The sequence below is a fragment of the Erithacus rubecula genome, assembly GCF_903797595.1.
Source record: "Erithacus rubecula genome assembly, chromosome: 9".
In the NCBI taxonomy this organism is placed as follows: Eukaryota; Metazoa; Chordata; class Aves; order Passeriformes; family Muscicapidae; genus Erithacus; species Erithacus rubecula.
Window position 1 is genome coordinate 1231508 of NC_136660.1, and position 22066 is coordinate 1253573.

Genomic DNA, 22066 nt, shown 5'->3' on the forward strand with positions numbered 1-22066 from the left:
CTTCAGATCTCAAAAGACCAGCATTCACAGAGATTTCAAAATTCTTTGTCAATTAGCTGGAACGTGAGCACTCTTTCCCTGAATTAGTCAGGCTGCACAATGAATATGAGAGGAAAATCCAGCTGAAATCCCAGTGTGTGCTGTGCTCCCAGAGTGCATGGAACCAGTTTATCTGAGGGTCACAGGCTGAACTTTAAGCACCTAATCCATTTACGTACATATCAATTACCCTGTAATGGTTAATTATCCATGATCCCGTTAGGGGAGCAATCAAGCAATCGCATATGTTACCCTTTTCTACAGTCATCAAATATTGGAGGCCACCTTGTAGGAAATATTTGACCTAAATTTTCAGTAATTGCTAAAAAAAATTCTTCAGATTTATGAAAAACATTGCAGAAATCGACATTTATTTTCAGGGATGGGAGTTCTGGAGTTTGGGAGCATTTCCAGAGTTTGTTTTAGTGGTGTTTCAAAGGTAGGAGTTCAAGTCATCAGGCTTATCTCAGGTGTCTTTGATAAAGTGCAGGACCCTTCTCCTTGTGCCCCATCCCTGAGGTGGGCACAGCACCAGAATGTGCCTCTGCAAGGATGGACTGCTGGGAAACTCCAAATTCTGGAGCATTTGAACTGGAGTAAGGTGAGAGCACCCACTGCATCTGGTGAAGGTGATGGACAACACAAAGGTGCTCCTGTTGTCCATCGATTTTTAAACTGGTACCAAAATCCCGCCCTAACAAAATCCAGGGAACTATCCCAGAGCTTCAAATAAAATCACAGCAGTTAACATTCCGTTTGCTAAATGTAAAGATTAAATTATAGCACTACTGTTTTTCTTCTTTTTTTTTTTTAATTTTTTTTTATTTTTTTAACGTAGATGGAAGGTTGTTCCTCAGCAGATACCTAAGGGCAGAAATCCCCGGGCATCACGTTTTTCACCCTTTGTGAGTCTGTTTTGCCGAGGCTAATTCCCTTGGGGAGCCTGGGAAATTAAAGGCTCTGTTTTGTTTTGTTTTCTTCAAGGTACTGAGAGCTAAAAATAGCAGTTAAAGTATCCTCCTCCTTCTCTTTCATTAACAGAAGATTGAGGCCAGGCTTGGATCACTTAACAGGGGACATTAGCAGATGACTTGGTACAGAAGGGCCACGTTAAAGGATTTTGTGGCTGCGATGTCCTACAGCAATTTCGGGACTGAGCTGGGCAAAGGGAACACAGCATTCTAAAAGGCAGATGAAGTTTCTTTGGGTGAGTTTAGAAATCAGTGCTGAGGTTTCTAAAGCCTTTTATAACAAACATAAGAGCAAAGGAAGAAATCGGCTCTGCTGGAGTCTGTAACCCCTGAGCCTGGTGGGACAATAATGTTTACAGCTTTGGGTATGGAGAGAAGCAAGGAACATTAAACTCTGCACTTCCTCCCAACCTGCTGAATCCATTCTGCTGATCCTTATTCACTGGACTCCAAAATGCAGAGTCCTAAACACATCCACATTCTTCTCATTCTGGTCAGACTTCAGAACAAAGACGTGTCACCTGTGTGCTAAGTGACTCAAGAAACAGGGGGGCTGAATCAGGAGCATCCTTGGGTGCTGTCATTAATTGTGAGAGGGCCTGGGGTTGCATCAGGTGTTGGATCTGCTCTGGGCTGGGGGCTCTAAAAGCTGTGGAATTCTAGGACTGGGCTGCTGCACTAAATGTGAGGGTCAAAAACTACTGGGGTCACTAGTTGCTGAGTTGAGTTTTGGTCAGAGGTGAAGAAGGTGGCAGCATATTCAGCACGTGAAAATATCTGTGTGCTATTTTTTGCTCTCTGCTCCAAGTACAAGGAATGTCTGACTTGTGTAAGTAAAGAGGTGGTATAAACAGTTTCTTAGTGGATGGAGCTTTGCAAGGTCTTCAAAGCTGTAGCTTTTGAAGGAAAAAGCAGTAATTATAAATCACCTTCCTGTCTGCTGATATTTCAGGGTAAAAGGTACCTTGGAGTCTGAGCTCTGCATGAGCATTTGTGGCTGCTCAGCTGTTTGTTCAAGGATTTTTCCTATGATCTAAGCCCTGGAAATCCCCATTTAACCCAACCTTGTGCAACTATAGCTTGGTGCTGAAGGTGCTCCGAAAAGCTCAAGCACATCTGATTCTCTGCTGAAGATGTTCCCAAACTGAGGCACCTCAATTCTTTGCTGAAGGCGGCCCCAAAAGCTTAGACACACTCAACTCTTTTATGGCCTTCAGGAAATTTTCAATGCCATATGGATTTTCTCAAAAAAGTGAGGTTCAGTGGCTGCAGGGAAATAAAATTCCCGACTGAACACACTCTCCTGGCAAACCTCAGCAACTATGGAGCCACCCCTGTCCCTTTCTCAGGCTCTCAAGAGGGTTATCAGGGTGCCTTGCTCTTGTGGGTGCACCAAAGCTCTCCTTGTCAGTCCTGTTCTTAAGCTTCTTCATTTCTCATGTTGGATTTGATCCCAGTACAGAGGCTCTGCTCTTACTTGCTGGTTGTTTGCCATGGTCTCCTGAAAAGCACCTGCCCCCAAATTCCTTCTCTGCCAGCTGACATGGAACTCCACCCAAGGGCTCATCACAAGACAAGACAGTGACTCATTCTTCCCTCTCAGAAATAGCATCCAGAAAGCTCAACAGAGGAAGCAAACAATGAACACAAGGATTACAAAAATGCTCCCATTCTCCATGAGTTAATTTTAGAGTAAAATCAACATTTGTTCATAGCTTAGAAAGATCTCCATCCTCATTATTAGCATTGTTATTGTCACTGTGACTATTTTTATACAGTGTCTTGGATTTGCAAGGGGGTGGTTTTGACCAAATGGGAAGTTGGGTGTTCATGGTAATCACTACACTGGTAGGGTGAAATACATTGCAAACACAAAGGATTTCTGGGAGGTTTCTTTTCCTTTTCTTTTCTCTTTTCTCTTTTCTCTTTCCTTTCCTTTCCTTTCCTTTCCTTTCCTTTCCTTTCCTTTCCTTTCCTTTCCTTTCCTTTCCTTTCCTTTCCTTTCCTTTTCCTTTCCTTTCCTTTCCTTTCCTTTTCCTTTCCTTTCCTTTCCTTTCCTTCTTTCCCTTTCCTTCCTTTCCTTTCCTTCTTTCCTTCCTTTCCTTCCTTTCCTCTTCCTTTCCTTTCCTTTTCGAGCAGATGGTGCTGAGAGTGATTTCATCATCCAATTGCTGTTGCCTGTTAGGATCTAAAAAAATAGTTCATACATAGAGATACTGGGGGGTAAAAAAAGGAGATTTCATTTCTGCAGCTTCTCCAATGTGAGAGTTGTGGTCAGGTCTCAGGCAGTTTCCACCACCCCAATCTCACTCTAACTTACTCTTTTCCAGGTTTATTTGTCCTGGTTTTGATCTCATTTGACTTTACTGAACACCATTTCTGCCTTTTTTGATCCACTGGTATTTTCTGTTGTGAAGACAGAAGTTTTGCATCCTCCCAAAGACAACTTGCTATTTTGTAGGGAGAAAAAAAAGTCCACTTTCATCCTTTATTTTGACTGTCTTTGATGTGTGAAATGGAGCATTCCAAGAAACAGCCCTGTGAAGGAAAATCTGCTGGGTTCCAGGTACTGAACAGCAAAGCTATGAGCAAGTTAAATGATTATAGGGAATATAAATCATGACCTCAAAACAGTCAGATGTTTTGGTGGAGCCAGGAAGGCAACAGATAATCAAAGGCAAAGCTGATGGCTCTTGCAAAGGAAAGAAAACACTTCTTTCCTTTTTTTAATGTGGATAAAAGTCTTAATGACAGTAATTGTCCAAAGATTCATAGATGTGTGTGGGAGAGGGAAGATCCCTGTTAAAAGTGCTGCTCTGACCAAGATAATGTCCAGGGGGCAGGGAACAGGATGGAAAATCAACCTTGGCCGTGTTGCATTCTAGAATGGGAATATAGGGAAGAAAGGAGGATTGTCATAGTGAAGCTTAAAAGTTCAAAACAACACAAGATGTAATGCAAGTTTGGCTCTAGTAAAAAATGAGGTCCAGGTCTTTGATGAAGTGTCTTCAGGGCTTATTATCCCAAAAGCTCCCTTTCTGATTGAAATTTTTCATTATTCAGCCTAAAAGTGAATTTAGGTGGAGAGGCTGTTGTAGTGTTTATTGAATTATCAGAATTCTTTCTCTCCCCAGTATAAATAAAGCTCCCTAAGCAAAACCAGGTATTGCTTGGCAAAGAAAATGCTCATATGCAACTCACCACTGTAAGAGTTTCTTGCTGCTTTTAAATAAATGAAAATATTTCCTCCCTCTCCCCAAGAATGTGTGCCCATTTAGAAACAGAGGCTTCTATAATGAATGGATGTATGTTCACACTGCCTTTATGCTTCTCATTTCTATTGTGTTATACTCAGCAGGATATTCACTTCCTAATATTCTGATTTAGAATTAATACAGTTCTGTGGCAGTGAGTAGAAATGTATAAATCACAAAATTAAGTGCTCTTCTCCCTTGAAAATAATAATTGGACATATATCTAATGCTCCCACTTCATAATTAAATTTCCCTTGAGGGGTCAAAAAGGTGACGTGACCTTTTTGCCCACAGGTTGAGAGGGAAGATTTTCAGTTTAAGATGTCAATTTTGCTTCTGAATGTGGAACAATAGAGGATTGATTATTTAATATTTATAGGGCCTTGACAGCTTGGAGAGATGGGCAGAGAAGAACTGTTTGAAACTCAACAAGGGAAATGCAGGTCCTGCATCTGGGCAAGAACAACCCCAGGCACCAGCACAGGGTGGGGAGTCCCTGCTGGAGCAGCTCTGTAGGGAAGGACCTGGGGGACACTGAGCTGTCCCTGAGCCAGCAGAGTGTCCTGGGGATCCTGGGGGACACTGAGCTGTCCCTGAGCCAGCAGAGTGTCCTGGGGATCCTGGGGACACTGAGCTGTCCCTGAGCCAGCAGAGTGTCCTGGGGATCCTGGGGACAGTGGGCAGTGCCAGCCCTGAGCAGATTGCCCACAGAGCCTCTGGGCTCTCCTCCCTGGGGCTGTTCAGAGCTGTGTGCACACAGGGCTGTGCCCTGGGCTCTGGGAGGTGCCACCAAGTGTCACTGAGCTCCCTTCAGCCTGCCCATCCTGGGATCCTATGATAATCCAGTACAATGCAGACAAAATTTCAATGCTTGTCCATTAATGAGTTGCTGTCTAATTACACAAAGATTGGTACCAACTTGATACTTGAGATCTGTTACAATTAGCACGGAGAATGCAAAATGGTCCCAGTGATTCCCACTTGGAGCCTGTTGAATACCATTTATTATTATTGTTAATCTGCTGCCAGACACGACACAGCAGCCCAGGATCATCTGTATTCCTGTGCTGTGGGCTGGTTTTGCTGTTCTGTGTTTGATGTTGGCCTGCTCATGTCATGGCCATTGTAAACAGAAAAAGACCTCTCACTTTGAGCTGTTTGAGGGCTTTACAGTGATCACTGTTGAGCCCCAGGCTGACTTTACTCCAATGTTAATCTTAGGTTTAGCTGGGGCAAATACTCAGGAGTGGTTTTGCATAGGTGCTAGGGACTGCCAGTCTTCCCAGCACTATCCCTTAAGAATCCCTGCATTCCTTTAAGATTGCAGTGCTTGGTTTCTGCTTTTCAGCCTTGGTTCACCTTGTGCTCAGGGCATGGGCTTTTTTTTTTGCTTTTTTTTTTTTTTTTTTTTTTGTGTGTTTTTTTTTGTTTTGCTTTTGTTTTTGTTTTTTTACATTTAGAGATAAAGGAGGTGGGGCAAGAGGAATTCAGAATCAGCTAGACTGTGAGCATTACTTCTTTTATTCCAGGATTTCATCTAATCCAGCCTGGCTCAATAGAGGGGAATAAAGTGTGAAGTTAACTCTAGGAGTAAATCTGGGTCTCTTACCAGCAGCCAAAGCTCTGTGACAAAACATCTGGACTCAGTGCTGGGAAAAAGGAATGTGGGATCCCTTATCTCCCTCAGTCAAAGACATGGCTGCTTCCAGATGCTGGCACACCTGAGACAGGAGTTCAGTCTCCATGGATACTTCTGCCCAGGGGATGTGAATCCCAAGAGGTGAAGTGAAACCAGCAGTGAAATAGGTGAGAACACCATGCCTTGAAGGATAGGGGATATCTGCCTGTGGAAAAACATGGATCTAGCTGAGGGCTGAGTTTGGAAATTCTGAAAGTTTGGGGAAAGCTGATTATTGCAGATCATATGGGGAAATACTGGTGGAGGGGTAAGGAGAGAAATGCCACAGGGTAGAAGAGGATTCCATGGAATATGGGATGTGAGCACTGTGACCTTGGGAGCTAGAAGAATCCCCCAGGAGCCCTTCAAAACAGCTACTGAGGGGAGGTGGGGACAGCCAACAGGAGAGGAAGGTGGGAGCAGAAGAAGTGTGTCATCCAAGTACATGAGGAGAAAATAGAAGAAAAGGAAGAGGTCCCAAGGAAGTGCTCCAGAGGGAGGAAAAGGGGATGGTAGGAACTGAGGTAAACACAGAGAGAATGAAGGTAAGAGCTGGGAAGCTGGGGGATGGCAAGGAAGGATGAACACAGATGCATCATTGAATTTTGGAACTAGCTGAAGGTTTAGTGAAGATACACAAAAAATGGAGCATTAAGAGTTTACAAGAATGGGGAAGTACCAGGAGAGTTGGGAAGAAGATATATACATATGAACTGGCCAGCTTGGGAAGAAAGGGGAGAATAAGGATAGTAAATTGTTAAGCTTAAAGCAAGAAAGCTATTTTGATCAAAACAAATTACATGGACATAATTAACATTTAGCAGAGAGAAAAAAAAAAAAAAGCATTTTGAGATCTGGACCATGTTTTGAGTTATATTTTCACAACAAAATATAAATATGAGTCAAAAAGAATGTATTACAAAATTGTTCTATGTGTATCCACTTGGATTTGGCAATTACAGCAGAAGAGTGCAGGAGAGGTTTCAAGAGGGCTCTGTAGTGGTTCTGAAAGTAGAAGTGGCTTCTTCTATGTGGTGATATGAGAGAGAGCAAAAATAAGGGCACAGGGATGATGGGAAGTGCCAGGGGATGGCAGATTTCTTCCTTGTTTTTGTTGTTGCACCTGGAAGACCCTGGCAAGGATAATTCTGAATAGTTACTCTGTTGGCACAAGCTGTGTAAGGGTTGCAGGTATGGAGGTTTCAGGTAGAAAATGGCCAAAGTATGAGGAGAACCCATCTTCCTCTTATTCCAGCAGAAACATGGAAACCTGGACACCTGGAGACAGCCTAACTCTTGCTTGGTTCAGCCAAACACCAATGGGGCTTGCTGCTCTGCTTTTCTCTGGAGGCATTTCATCCAGCTCTGGAGTATTCCAGTATAAAAATTAGAAATGTGGGAGAAAGCAATGGAGATGGAAAAGGGATAAGGGGGTTATCTGCAAAATATTCTAAACTGGAATGTTAATGACTTCAGTCTTTTCTGTACAATTCTCAAAGCCCCCTCAGGTTTGTCTGAAGTATTTTATCACATTTCCTGTAAGACCAGAATCAACATAAAGATGAATTTGGGAAATACGTAAAGGTATTTTTAATCCACCTTTGTTCTTTTCAATATGTTTTAAACATGTTTCCATTAGCTTTCCCAATAGTGCACAGTGTTCCTACTTCTGAGAGCTGCTTGACCCTTGCTCAAAGTCTATCACATAATGACACATTAACTTAGAAATGACTCCAGGAGGCGAAGGTGAAGACATCAAGTGCTTCCAATCTTCCTTCCTCAGCTGGATAAGAAATGCAAAGGAAAATATGTTAAATACACATTGTGCATTTTCCCCACTGCCCCCCGTTTATCCAATCAAGAATTTTCCAACAGTGAGTAAGTAAGCTATGCAGAGCATTTTAAGAAGCAAAACCTGCCAACTTCAGGAGAGAGGCAGGGAAGCTGAAAATTCAGTGCTCTGGGATTTGCCATGGGCACTGTGGAGAAGCCAGGATCCTTCCTGCTCCTCCTGACTCCAGGCAATCCGCTCCAGCCACATGTCCAATAAGCTCCTTGGCATTAGAAAGGTAATTATTGGCTCCCTGTTCACCTTTGCACAAGACTCAGCATCAGGAAAAACAGCAGTGCTGCTGTTGTGTTGGTCTGATGGTAAAGTCTCTGTTGGAATTTAATTCCTAAGCTTCTTAGGAGAAGCTCAGAACTGCACAACTGTGAACACCTGGTCATATTTTAGGACTCTCATACTAAATATTCCCATTCACTCAGAGAATAAAAGGGAAAACATGGAATCACAGGATTGTTAAAGTTGGAAAAGACTTTTAAGGTCTTCAGGTCCAACCATCAACCACCATGTTCACCACTAAACCATGTCCACAAGTGCCACATCCACACAATCCTCTGACACTTCCAGGGGTAGGGAGTTCATCCCTGCTCTGGGCAGCCTGTTTCTGTGATCCAAATGCCTCCACCTTTGATCCAAAGGAGCTCCAAAAGCACAGCCTCAAGCTGTGCCAGTTGGTGCTTTTGTTGCAAGGCTGATGAAAGTGCATTGAAACTCACTTTTATCAAGAGCTGGGAAAAAGAGGGTTTGTAGCACAGTGGGGAATTCTTCTCTCCTGCAGGTTGTCCTTTGAGGCTGTGGCAGATTCATCCCTGAACATGTCCAAGGCCAGGCTGGACGGGCCTTGGAGCAACCTGGGGTAGTGGAAGGTGTCCCTGTCTGTGGCAAGGGGTGACACAGGATGGGCTTTAAGGTCCCTTCCAACCCAAACCATCCTGGGACTCCATGGTTCTGTGGCAGCTGTGTCTGATGGGCTGTTTGCAGGGGCTGTGTGGGATTTGAGTTGAATCACAAAGCATTTCTTGGCCATTGTCTTTAACTTGGAAGCTCTCAGTGAGAATTTAAGACTTCTCTGTGTCCAGAGGGAGAAAGAGACTTGGAGGGGAAGAAGAACTGGACAATACTTTCAGGGATGCACAGGGTGGGATTGCTGGGTCAAGAGCTGGACTTAGAACCCTGTGATTCCATGAACCAGAGAATTGTGGAGAAAATCTAAAAGAGCTCATTTCAAGTAAGAGAAAGGATCTCCCTGCCAAGTGATACCCACAGCCCTCGACTAGAGACACCAAGGAATCAAGAGGGCAAATACCCTTCTGAAACCAGGGAAAGTCTTCATTTTGTGGAGAAAGACAACAGAATGAACTCAATTTTCTGTCTCTGTCTTCCAAAGTGATTCAAGCCTTCCTATTCAGAGTAACAGTGCTCAGCATTCCTCACAGATCAGTCTGAGGACACCAGAAAAAAGGAGAGGGATTTGTGGTTGCGGGGTTGTTACTGACAACTGCGGGGTCGGGATGTTATTTGGGGAACTGACACCCAGACAGGGATTGGTGCTTTTAGTTCATCTCCTCTGATACTCTGGGTGCAGATAGCAATAATTCATGGAAAATACTTTTTTTTTTGTTTTTCCCAAAAAGATGAAGTGAAAAGAAAAAAAAAAATCTCTTTTCTTAGCAGTAGGGTTTAGGACCTGGGGAACTGTACGGATTTCCTTCTCTAATCTGTGGGAATTAGCCCTGACTGACAGGGAGTCAGCATGCAGTTGACTTACAGTCCTCAGCTGTAGCTGCTCTGTAGAATTCCTGGAATAAAGCACTTCTTGTTCCAAGTGGAACTCCTATGAGGATCCGACCAGAAGGGTCAATGACGGAACAGAGGCTGCCATTGTGTCCTGGGGGAGAATCCATGCAGGTTGGAGAGCAAAAAGTGCTTTTTTGGGGATAAATTTTCAGTGTGTGGTAACTCCTGATGGGGGCTGTGGGGTGTAAAAAGAATAATAATATAAACAATAATAATATAAACCATAGGAGTTCTGCTAAAATGAAATTCAGTTGATTGTTGTACTGTGTGCGACTGTGGATGTGTCACGCTGTGGTGCTTTAAAGCAGCATCTCCAAAGAGAGCCTTCTACCTTTCCAAAAATTTAATTGTGAGCAATAAACCATTAAAGAATTGCCATTTGAAGACCAAAATTCCAGGTAGTAAAAAGCAGATAATCATCTGAATGCCTTGAATGTGCTGTTGGAAAGTGAGCAGAGTGTGGGAGAAGGTACCAGAGAGAGAAACAAAAATATTGAAAAGCCCTGGTGCAGTGTTTGGTTTATTGCTGGAGCAGTTAGGGAAATCTCCCAGACAGGATTAGAGCTCTTTCAAAATTATTGGATGAGGAGATATCAAATCTCTCATAAGAATATTTGGATTTAAAATACCCCTTTGCTCCAAAGAGCATTTCATTTTGTGCGGTGCCTTTCTCTGCCGTTTCATTGCTGAAGGATGAGCAAATAATTGAAGTGGGGTTTGTGTATTTCCCCTGCTGCCTCTGCCAGCTCACCTGGGGAGAAGGAGGCAGGATACAACTTCAAACGAGCTGGGTTCAAGCAGGGCAGGAATAAAATGTTCTTTATCTGCAGCTCAGCCAGTGATGTCCTTGCTGTAGTAGGGAGCGAAGCCAGGCCACGGCCGTGGAGCTGTTGGGTTCCTGCCTTGCTGAGCAGCTCTTCACTTTAAAAACTCTTTCAAAGGCTGATATTACTTCACCTGCTTGTGGACAGTACCTGCAGGACCTGAACTCTGTCTCTGGAACCAGAGACATTTGTGGCATTTGGATGTGATAGTGGGGTGGCACTGCCCTGTTACCCAGGACAGCTCTCACAGCCTCTGCATCCAGAGGGAGAACGGACAGAGAAAGTTATAATTCCTATGTTTTGTGTGACTGTGACTTCACTAGTTTCTTATGCTTGAAGTGCTTGATTAGGGTTCCAACCTTGGGTGGGTTTGAAATGGTGGAAAGGGGTTGGGAGCTGCTGAACTTTTACAGCACCAAGTAAAATGTACTAATTTACCAAGCACTTTTTAATAGTTATGAGAGTATATATATGTGTGTGGGGGGGGGGGGTGTATATTTTTTATATTTGTATTTATATGTGTGTGTATTTTCTTTATGTGTTACATTACTCTGCCCTTTCCAAACATTAAGTGAATTTTTACAACCCTGATGCACCTTTTGGGGTCCCTGGATCCTCACCCAGTGACTCTCACTGGGACTTGCTGGCCCTTCAAGAACCAGGCAGCCTCAGTATTGCCACTAGGCTTCCCTGGACACCCTGCTCAGCTCCAGAGCCTCTCTCTTGTGCCACATTCTGCACTGTAAACAGGACACATGCCACACATGGTGACCCTGGGCAGGGGGAGCACCAGGTGACACCCTCTCCCTTGAGGCTGGTGAGAGCTCTGTGCCCATCTACTGAAGTGGGGCTTTAGAGAAAGATTTTTATCCTCTTTCTTTCAAGGATTAGGCAGAGCTCGCATTTTCTGGGTCCAGCATGGCAACATAAGGGGGATTCTGTCCCAGGACTTTCCCTGCATTTTTTATGGACCTGTCTATGGAGGAATTATCTCATAATCTGTTTTTGCAGCTCAGTATAATCTGCTTTGCTGGCAGGGACTCAACAGTGAGGAGTGCCTCTCCCAAAACTGTTGCTGTCCTCATGCTTGAAGTGTTTTCCTGCAAAACAGAAGTGCTATGGATCCATTTCCTTCTTATCCTGAGGGGCTGGAGCTTGGATTCATTTCCCACATGGAGGATGAGGGGCACCTCCATACCTGCTCCAGCTGAGTGTTTGTAGAAAGCTGGAGTAATAATTCTGTGGAGGGCTTGAAATGTGGGAGTGAGGCTATGGGAGGTGAAGTATGAGGAAGCCTATTTATACATCTTAGCCTCTGGATTTCACCGGGCTTAAGGTGTGAAATGTGGTTCTCAGCCTGGTGACACCAAGTTCTGCATGTGCACAGAGTCAGAGCTGGGAAATGAGGATGCAAAACTGCAGCAGCACCCGTGGCCTGCCAGCAGCACAGAGCCTCCCTATGAGAGAGGAGCATTTCCAGTGTGGGGTTTAGGCATTGAGAATTGTGTTTCCCTGAAATCTTGTTTCAGCTCAGAGCTGCTAGGCTGGCTGCACTCTGCAGCGTGGCACTGAGAGCTTTTCCTCCTGTACTGCCCCAAAGCCTCCCAGCTGAGATAGAGTTGTCCCTGGGAGCACCTTGTCCAAACCCCAGTCTGTGCAAAGCCCCCTCCGCTCTGTGCTTGGAGTCCTTGCCCTGCTGATTTTGTGCAGGTATTTTCAGGACCTGCCCCATAAGTGCTCCTGACATATCCAGTATCATGTCCAAGGCAGAAAAGGGCAGGATTGTACCCAAAGTGTTGTGTTTGCAGTGAGAATTCCAGGCTACACCATCATTAACTGTCCTGTGCTTTGGATGAGAAGTTACTGTGAGGGTTCCATCCACTTAAACCTCCTGGTTCTTTAAATAGGTGTCCTTGGCCAGCTTTTCTCACTCTGTTAATCCCAGCACAGATGAACTGGCATGAATAGAAATGTTTATGGCAGCTGCATATGGAATATATCTGATTGTTGCATACAGGCAGAGCTCTGGGCTTGTCATTTGATGCTCTATAAACTATAAAGAGCCTTGGATAATCTTTCTGAAAGGAGCTGTGTAAATGCAGATATTATTAGTGCTTTTTTTTTCTTTTTTTTTTTTTTTTTTTTGGAAATAGATATCTCTTAATAAAGCACAGGAGCACAGAATAGCCATTTCCTCTGATTTTCATTCACATTATATTTATAGTGCTGCAGAACAAATGAGCCGTTGGAAAGGCAGAGAAATGAATGCTGTGGATGAACTTGCCTTGAGAGGAGTTTGTGATCAAATTATGAATCTAACAAACTACAGTAAGCCAATTACTGCTCCTCCCGGATTTGTGAGCAAGCAGGCTCAGTGGGATTTGGTGTAATCCCTCCCTGTGAACAGATGGGCAGATTGTAGGGCTCTGCCCAGACTTCCAAAGAGCTGGGATCAACTTTCTTTACCCCTTTTGCCTCTCAGTGACAAAAATATTCAAGAATGGATGCACAGAATCAGTGAGGATGTTTCTGACGTGCCTCTCTGCAAATTGTCTTTAAATTTTTACCATCTTCTCCTCCCCAGAAGGTCTTTTTCCCATGCCCAGGGGCACATTGTGATGTAGGCTATAGTTAAGAGGTGGTCAGCATTTTACTGTGAGCTCTTGTTTGCAGGGAATTATGGAACACCCCAACCTTCTCCAAGGTCAAACCAACTGAATAACAGGAAATAAACCAGGAATAATTATCAGTTCTCCCTGAAATTAGATTCATCATAGTCACTGAGTTGCCATCTGCATCTTTGGCCTTTTAGAGCTACAAACTTTCTGCTTTTCAGGAAGAAAATAAAAACGCTGCATTAGATGGGAGATGAAAGGATTCTGTATTTTGTCTACTGCAATTATAAGAGCTTCCCTGTGCTCATTGTGTTGCTCCTTACACAAGCCAGACACCTGTACAGCAGAAAGCTGCCAGTACTGTCCTTTCCTTCAACTAAGCTACACAAAATATTGAAATCATTATGATTTTTAACTTTATTGCACATCTGTAGTCTTGCTTTTAACTGGAAATACAGGCTGGTAACTTCTAGACTCGATCCAGTGTTTGTTTCCTAAGCAGTAACTACAACTTCTCAAATCTATTTAGGAGCTAATCAGTAAGGAAAGAAATTGCTGTAAGATGTAGTGAAATAAAATCATTGGTCCCACCAAGGCTGAGCAGAGCCAGTTTTGGGTTCAGACCAGATTCTCCAGAATTTTGTTCAGAAAAAAAAAAAAAAAAAAGTGAGGATGCAGACTTCAAAACCCCTGCTGCACCCCTTACCTGTCCTTGAGAGGAAATGTTATACCCTATTATCCTTATTGATGGCTTCAGCTTATGAATCATGAAATATCCTGAGCTGGGAGGGACCCACAGGGATCATCTAGTCCAGCTCCTGGGTTTGCCCCAACAATCCCTCCCTGTGTATCCCTGGCATTCCTGGAGTTCTGGCAGCCTCGGGGCCATGCTCATTCCTTGGGGAGCCTGTTCAGTGCCCCAGCACATTTTTCCTAAAGGAAAAGCTTTCATATTGTGTCTTCTCCTGGTACATCTGAGCCCTGTCATTCAACCAGTTTTTGTGTTCACCCATTTGTCATTTGTCCATCCCATCAGACCACACTGCTCTCACCTGGATACAAAAATACTGTAGGAGACAATCCTGAAAGTCTGGGAAAGTCAAAGGAAATTATACCTGCTGTGTCCTCATCCATGTTCCATCCCTTTATTATTTCTGTCACTGTATTCTAGACAGGTTGGTCAGGCATGATTTAGCTTTGGTAAATCCAGACTGACTGATCCCATTCACCTTCTTCTCCTCTGCATGCCCAGAGATGTGTTTTGGGAGGAGAAGCTCCACAATTACCAAAGATCTCAATGTCATCCAAGGTGTTTAAAAGATTTGGAGGATGAGAAGGAACTTTATGCAAGTTTTAAAACACTGGATTGAAGAACCTGCTGTATTGAGATGTAAGAGAATCAGAGCTCTGTAGTAGGCCAGCTGGGTTGCATTCCTAGGACAGGTGGGAATTGGCAGGTGGGGATAATGTTGATGAAGAACACACAAGGCTCTGAAAGGACCTTGGCTCCTGCTTTTTACAAAACCAGGACTTATTTCCCAGGCATTCTATCCGAGTGCAGAAAAATGCACCTGAATCTGGCAGGAGTGGAATTTAGTCTTCCCCATGCTGCACTCTGTGCAAATGCATCCCAAGGAGAGTTCAGCTCATCCACTGATTGCCAGGAAGATCCTCTGTGAGATGCTGGCCCTGGCTGTGCTTGGGTTGGACTCACTGGGGAGATGCAGGATGCTCAGGGAAGAGAAGGGAACTAATGAGCACCTTTCCTGTCAATCATTGTTACTCCTGGCAGCTCCTCATGCTCCCAGAGTAACTCCCTTCTGCCAAGCACTCCCTGATCAGAGCCCACAAGGTGAATTAGTTCCTTTTGATGATGTTCTGAGGGAATGTGAAGGTACCAACAATAACATTCTTCGAGCATATCAAATATTTAATGCACATGTCTGGGAGCAAGAAGTCTTTTCTCTCCTTCAGAGGCAGCTTCTCCTGGATTGTCCTTTCTGCCTGTAGGAATTCTTCATTCCTGGGGGACAAATCTTGCCTTGAAGATCTCGTACTGTTGATTTCATGAGAGCTGGCTTTAGTGTTTTGGGAACATGTGAGGAGTGAAAACTGTAACAGAAATACAGGTCTGTGTGAGGGACAGGTGGATTTCACAGGACAGGTAAATCTTATTAATAAATGGTAGAAAAAACTAAGTATATCACATAGCTCCAGGAAAAGAGGAAAAAACTCCAGGAAAGAGGAATTACCTTGGGTCTTAGTATGAATATTAGATTTAAATTTTTTTGTTGTTGCTGTTTTTGGTGTTCAGCTATAAATAATATTCCAGGTCTCATAATACAGAAATAATTTTCATTCTGATTATTTTCATTTTATTAGGTTTTTGGAATGAAATTAAGGTTTTAAGTCATACTGGTAAGTGGGACTTGTGGGTGAGAAGCAGTAGCATTAGGTAGGTTTGCAACAACCTCGTATCCTTATCTTTTGAAGAACTGAGGAGCAATTTTAGTTGCAGTGGAGGTTTTCGAGAACTGGAGTACTCCGGTGCTATAGTGGTTACACGACCATATAAACCTCGTGCCTTCATAAAAAAAAACAAAACCAAAAAAAACCCCCAAAAAATACAACAACAACAAAAAAACCACCAAAAAACCAAAACCCCCAAAACAAATAAACAAACAAACAAACAACAACAAAAAAACCAACAAAAACCCCCCCAAAAAACAAAACAAAACAAAAAAAAATTACAGAGGGGAAATTTGCGCTAGATATTGGGAAGAAGTTTTTCCCAATGAGGGTGGGCAGGCCCTGGCACAGGGTGCCCAGAGCAGCTGTGGCTGCCCCTGGATCCCTGGAACTGGATGGGGCTTTAAGGTCCCTTCCAGCCCAAACCATGATTCTCTGATTTAAATAAGCTCCATTAGATGCCTGGGTGGTCTCCCACGAGTTGCACGGCGAGTCCGTGAAGTTTTGAGGAATTGCAAGCAGGAGTTTCAGGGAATGCTGTCGCAATTCCGCGCAGGTGAGTCAAAGCCTGAGCTCTTTTCCAGACCCTGCTTTAGGCGGTGGCACCCGTATCCCGGGGGAAGGGAGACTGAGCCCGCAGCATTGCTGTGCCGAGCCGGGCTCCGGAGGGATTCCCGCTGTCCTGACAAATCTCTCCGGAGGCAGCGGGAGCAGCCGCCTTCCCGGCAGCGGGAGCCCGCTCCGGGCTGCGGGGGAACGAGCGGGCAGCGGCTCGGCGGGACCCAGCGCTGCCCGCGGCGCTCCGAGCCACGCTGGGAGCCGGCAGAGGGGGAGGAAGGCAGAGGGGGAGAAGGCAGGGGGTGCTGGGAAGCCGGGCTGGGAGCGGGGGAGTGCCCGGCGCCGGCGAGGGGCAGGCGCAGCCGTCCCTGCCCGCCGCTGCATCGGGAGCAGCCGGGATGCGGAGCCGCCGGCGGGGAGCGGCCGGGCGCCTCCCGCGCTGACATGCCCAGGTATTTCCCCCGTCGTTGCTCTTCCCTGGGTTGTTTGATGGCAGGTGCGTTGTGCTGGGCTCGCTGGTGCTCTGTTCCGGCTCTGGGGTTATTCGGAGGGTGCCAGGTGTGTTCTCGCTCCCCGTGGAGGCGTGGGGGGAACTTGCTGCATCACCCAGCGCAGCGAACTTTGAACTGCCAACTCAGCCTGAGGGGGTCTTGTGTTTGATTGCCTGTGGAATTCAGGTAAAAGTACGCCCAGGACTAATATTTTATTTACCTCTTTAGAAGAATCATCATTCCCTCATCGCCTTAGATTTGGAGTGGGGGAGTCAGGAAAAACCGCCGGGGTTTATTGTCCTTTGTCAAACTGAGGTCTGTGTCTCTCCATCAGCGTGGTTTCCCTGCGGTGGGAGAGGAAAGGACTGACCACTCGCTTTTCAGTTGTTTGCGCTGGAAATTCATGTTGGTGGCACAGTGGAGGTCCCACAGCTCCGGTCCTCCTCAGGGGAACTCCTTTGCAGCATCCCATGCCCAGCAGCATTCTGCCTGGGTTTTGCAGCTTTTAGAGTTGAGGATTAGGAAACTTATGGGCTTGTATCTGGCTAATTTTGTGATAAGCCTCTATACTCAGTAGTAAGTGCTCTGTTAGTACTTTCTGTCAGCTTCCTTCCTCTTTTTCTCATACCAGAGTTAACCCTAATTTAAAAAACCCAAACATACTACTTTTGATCATACCTTGAATTCTTTTGGTTTGTTTTTTTGTTTGGTTTGGTTTTTGGTTTTTTGTTTGGTTTTTTTTGGGTTGCTTGGCTGTTTTTTGAGTTGTGGGTTTTTTTGGTTTGTTTTTTTTTTTTTTTTTTTTTTTTTTTAACTTATTCCTTGTCTGTTAATTTGGAATTATTTTAGTAATTACTGTTCATGGAATCCTGCATTTTCCCTGCTTGGTGTTGACTGCCACACTGCCACTACTTCAGATTTTTTTTAATGGGAATTTTAGTGATTACTGCATCCCATTTAATCTGGAGAACTGTAAGCAAGTGCAAACAAGTAAACTGCAAACTAGTAAACTTGATGCAGCATTTAAAGGCAGAGGGGATGTGTGTGTTGGTATTTCCCCACATGAAGGGAGATGATGTTTAAGTTGCTGTGTTGTCACACCAGGATAACTTTCCCTGTGAAAGGGTAACTCCAAATCCATGTTTCCTTCCTTCCCCTCAAGCCAGCTGATTGGTGGGGCTGGCAAGCTGATATTACAGGAGATATGGTAAATAATTAATAATATTAATGGCCTGGACTTTCACACGGTGGAGTCTTGCTTTGGAGAGTTGGAGACTTTGCCTGTGAATTCTCAGTTTCTCTTATCAGAATTGCAGTGTTGCTTTGGGGTTTTCTTTGTCAGGGGAGGCAGCAGGACAGTGAGCCAGGGGTTATTTGATGCATTTTATCTGTCCATGGTAGCACTCAGGTTTCAGGAACATGATCCCTGTGGCTTGGCAGGTGCAGTCCTCAGAAATAAGAGTGGAATTCAAGGAGAGGACAGCTCTGCTCAGTGATGAAGCCTCCACTCCCAGCTCTTGTCTGGAGCTGCTGAGGCAAGAAAGTTACTCCCAGGTGCTGTGTTTCACACCTTACCCTTGGAGAGGGGATGTGCAGGCTGTGAAGAAGTTTGGGGCTCGATATCTTCTTTATGGTGTTCTACTCATGCTAAATCACTGCTTGAAATAATTGTATTGTCACCTTGTGTCATATTTGCTCAGGTGTAATGGCTCTGCCACAAAGGCAGTCGCCTGGAAAATTGTGCTGCAAAATTTTTAATGTTCCTTGGAAAGGTGGGGAGGCTTTAGAGCCTTTTTTTTTCTCTTATTATAAAAGGGGGTGTTTAGAATTTTATTCTTCTTTTTTTTCTCATTTTTCTTTTTATTAACATTCTGATTTCCTGGTGTCTGAGACTGTCTGGTAATGTCTTCTTTTAGTAATAGGAGATGAGTCTCTATATTGAAGAAAACTTTCCTCACAGCTACTTTCAAATAATATGAAATGAATGAAATTTAAGCTCTACAGATGAAAAATAAAACTAAGTGGTTGTGCTGGATTCTGTTCATAGCTTTGCTGTACAGCTAAATTGTTGTAAGGGTTAAAGATGTAAGGTGTGAATTAATTTCTTGTGTGGTGCAGGCAGTGGATGATGTCCAGTTTTGACTTGCTTTTTTAAATTGTGGATTAGCATTTTTTTGTGTTTCTATGAAAGGCTCTTATTCATGATCATCAGCTTTATTTAAACAAAAAAGAAAAAAAAAAGAAAATTTTCACAAAGAGTGGGCTTGTGAAGGACATCAATGTAGTTTAATAGTACCAGTGAACTTTTGGGGCTGAGAGGTGGCAGCACTGATGTTTTGGAGCCAGTTTTAGCACCACTGGTTCTGAGTTCATAATTTTAAATGTGCATTAGGAGCCTCAAATTGGAAAGACCATCTGCATCTCCAGCTGTGGGGCTGGTACCACAGAATTAATGCCATATCTCCCCTGGTGTCATCACTGAGCCCTTCCAAAAACGAGGATGGGGTTGGGCTTCTGGTTTTTAGAATTCCAGAATGGTTTGGGTTGAAAAGGACCTTAAAGCCCATCCAGTGCTGCCCTTGCCATGGGCAGAAACACCTTCCACTATCCCAAGCCCATCCAGCCTGGCCGTGGACACTTCCAGACATCCAGGGGCAGCCACAGCTGCTTTGGGCACCCTGAGAAGGGAACAATTCCTTCCCAATATCCCATCTATCCTTGTCCCCTGGCAGTGGGAAGCTGCTCCTCCTTGTCACTCCATGCCTTTGTAAAAATGGGAGTTTTATCAGCCTGCTGGAATTAACTCACACTCCCTGCTCCTCCTCAGTGGTTTCCACTGGGCTCTTCACAGCATTCCAGGAAATGTCTTCACTCCCTGAATACCTGACCCTGAGTTGTGCCTCTCTGAATTTACCCTGCTTCTGTAATTTCAGTCCTTCAGAGCCTCCAGTTATTTCTGGGTGCTATCAGTGGCCCCTCCTCCAAGTCCTGTGTCCCTGCTGTGTTACATAGGATCAACCTATTCCTGCCATCAGTGACACAGTTACTGCTGAAATGTTGAATGACATAAAGATCCTCTAATAATCACTTAAGTTTTCAGGACTTCTGCTGTTGTCTCCCCATGCATCAGATGCTCACCACCCCTAAATGCCTCTGCTGGTTGCAGCTTAACTGCTGTTTTCCCACGTGACACTGCTGAATACTCAGCTAAACCCCAGATTAATGGGATCTCCAGCATTTGGGGAATGCTATCTGATGAAGTAATCTCTTAGTTAGTCTCTCACGAGCTGCCTTGTGCTGAATAATAAGAAATTTGTTCATATTTCCCTGTGCTTTCATCTTTGTGTCTTTGGAGAGAAATTTGAAGAGAAGAGCACTTGGGTCTCTGTGCCACTGAAGGAAATGGTGTAAACTTGGAGGAAATTCTTCTCTTAAGCATGAATAATTTATTCCAAGCTCTTTAATTGTCTGCAGTCAAAGGAAATGTCGGAGTGGTGCTCAATTTTGTGTGCTGTTTGTTTCCAAACTCTGGCTTTGACTTTAATGGCCTCTACAGCTTTTATTCCTTTATGATTTCTTCTTTTGTACCCTTGTGTTTCTTATTTTTTATTTAATTTCTTTTCTTTTTTCGTTTCTTCACCACTCACTTCCTCCCTCCCCTCCCATGGTAAATATTAACACCCTTACTGAAAACAAGGTCAAAAATTTCCTTTGTACTTACACTCTCTGGATTTGATAACCTTGGAGGTCTTTTCCAACAACAGTGATTTGGTGATTATCCTTCCCAAAATCATCTCGCTGCAAAGGAACCCACATTTTTTTTCCTGACCCCTGCCTTTATAGAGCATCCAAAAATCTTCATAAAGTTCTCAAAACCAGGAAAATACTGCATCCTTGGAGACCTTGCTGAGGATCTGTTACACCAATTCTCCATAGATTTTCTTCTAACTTCTTCATTATGTCTGGTTTTTAGGCTTTTTAAAAACTCCATAGGTTGCTCGTAAAAGCTTTCTTGTGTTGGAGGTAGTTCCCTGTTAACTGTGCACCCAAAGTCCTTCATCCTGAGAGTCTTTCCCTCCCTCTTTTTTCTTTGGAATGTTTGTCACTTGGCATTTAAAGATTTCTGGGCATCCTTCATTTTCCGATACCTGAGCTCCCCATTTCAGTTGATTTTTCTAGTTACTTCCCTTAATTTCTTTTTTATTTTTTCCCAAACAAATGCTGATAACCCTTAATTACAACCCCTTTTTCTTTTGTTTTTCCATCTTGTTTAATCAGCTGATTATCATTCAAATCCAGTTTATTTTCTGTCAGTGAATCCTCTCCAAACTGAGAATGAATTAACCTTATTTCTCCCAGATACAAAGGTTTCCTGCTGGATCAATCCTCTATGAGAGCACACAAATTAAGCTGCTATTTGTCATTTTTGTTTTTTGTATCTGGAAAATGAAATTCCCCAACAGTGGCCCAATTTCTAAAGAGTTGTTAATTCTCTTAAGGACACCACAGCTGCCCATGTGTTGCTTCCAGTTTAGGGCATTACTGCCCCCCAATGCAATTTGCCTGGATCAGCCCTTCCCAGAGTAATTTTGATCACAGCCAATATTGAAATTCAACATATGGCTCTTTTCTGGCTCCCTGTCTCCAAGGAAAAATCCTTTGAAGAATCTTCTCTGCTCATGTCTGGAGAAGCAATAAGATCAAGTTTGCTGGTTGCCTCAATGGTTCTGCCTTTCTGGCAGCTCTTTGAGAGAACCAAAATGAAAAAATTCAGCCCCAGATTAGGTCATACATGGCAGTGATGTTGCCACCCTGCCATTAACTATGACTCCTGCAAAACTGAATAATCAGAGTTTATTTCATCTGGGGAGCACAAGGGATGTGAGATTTGTTTGCTCTGTCCTGATGGAACACAAGCATTGCTCAGAACACATTCCTCCAATTGCTGCTGCTCTGGTCCCTCTGTAGAGAAGATATTTTAGATTTTATTTCCTCCAGTGTAAGGTTGTCCTGAGTTCATGCACACATAGATCCAAACTGTTGGTTTGATGGAGGGAGAGAGAGCTGCAAGGTTCCAGTAAAAATCTCAGCTGAAATCCAGGCTTTTAAGAAAACTTTTGTATCACAATATCCAGAAATAATTGCAAACTCTATTAAAGCATGAAATGTCAGCTTAAATTTTATAACAGTTTTTATTAATACACCCACTTTCATAAAGTGAAATTCTGCAGTGACTTGTCCTCTTGGAACTATTCAATCTCTGCGTTATCACCAGAGCTTTGGATTTGAAATTCTGTAGTGGCTCTTTCTTCTGGAATTGTTCTGTCTCTGGGTTATCACCAGAGCTTTGGCTTTGGAGCCGTGGCAGCTGAATATACTTGCTGTGTAACACTTGAGATGCTGCAACACCTTTTGCATTTCCAAAAATTACCACTTCTTGAGGATGCTCTTTTCCCTCCCAGCACGCAAGAACACGTTAGGTTCTGAGTTGAACAAATGTTACCGTTTTTAAGCACTTCCACTA

General features: G+C 43.9%; 1 protein-coding gene across 8 annotated transcripts in view; it reads left to right on the forward strand.

Annotated features, from left to right (window-relative positions):
- The window catches only part of PCDH15 (protocadherin related 15), a gene marked incomplete at its 3' end in the record, with an annotated part of 626608 nt that overhangs the window by 299512 nt on the left and 305030 nt on the right, over positions 1-22066 (forward strand). For 2 of the 8 annotated variants that reach the window (XM_079312514.1, XM_079312510.1), the window contains exon 1: positions 16291-16503. The exons of 1 other annotated variant lie outside the window; for it this stretch is intronic. Of the gene's footprint in view, positions 1-15914; positions 16050-16290; positions 16548-16599; positions 16735-22066 lie in introns of those variants that run through there. 5 more of the 8 variants (XM_079312506.1, XM_079312507.1, XM_079312512.1 and 2 more) reach the window with 5 other exon arrangements.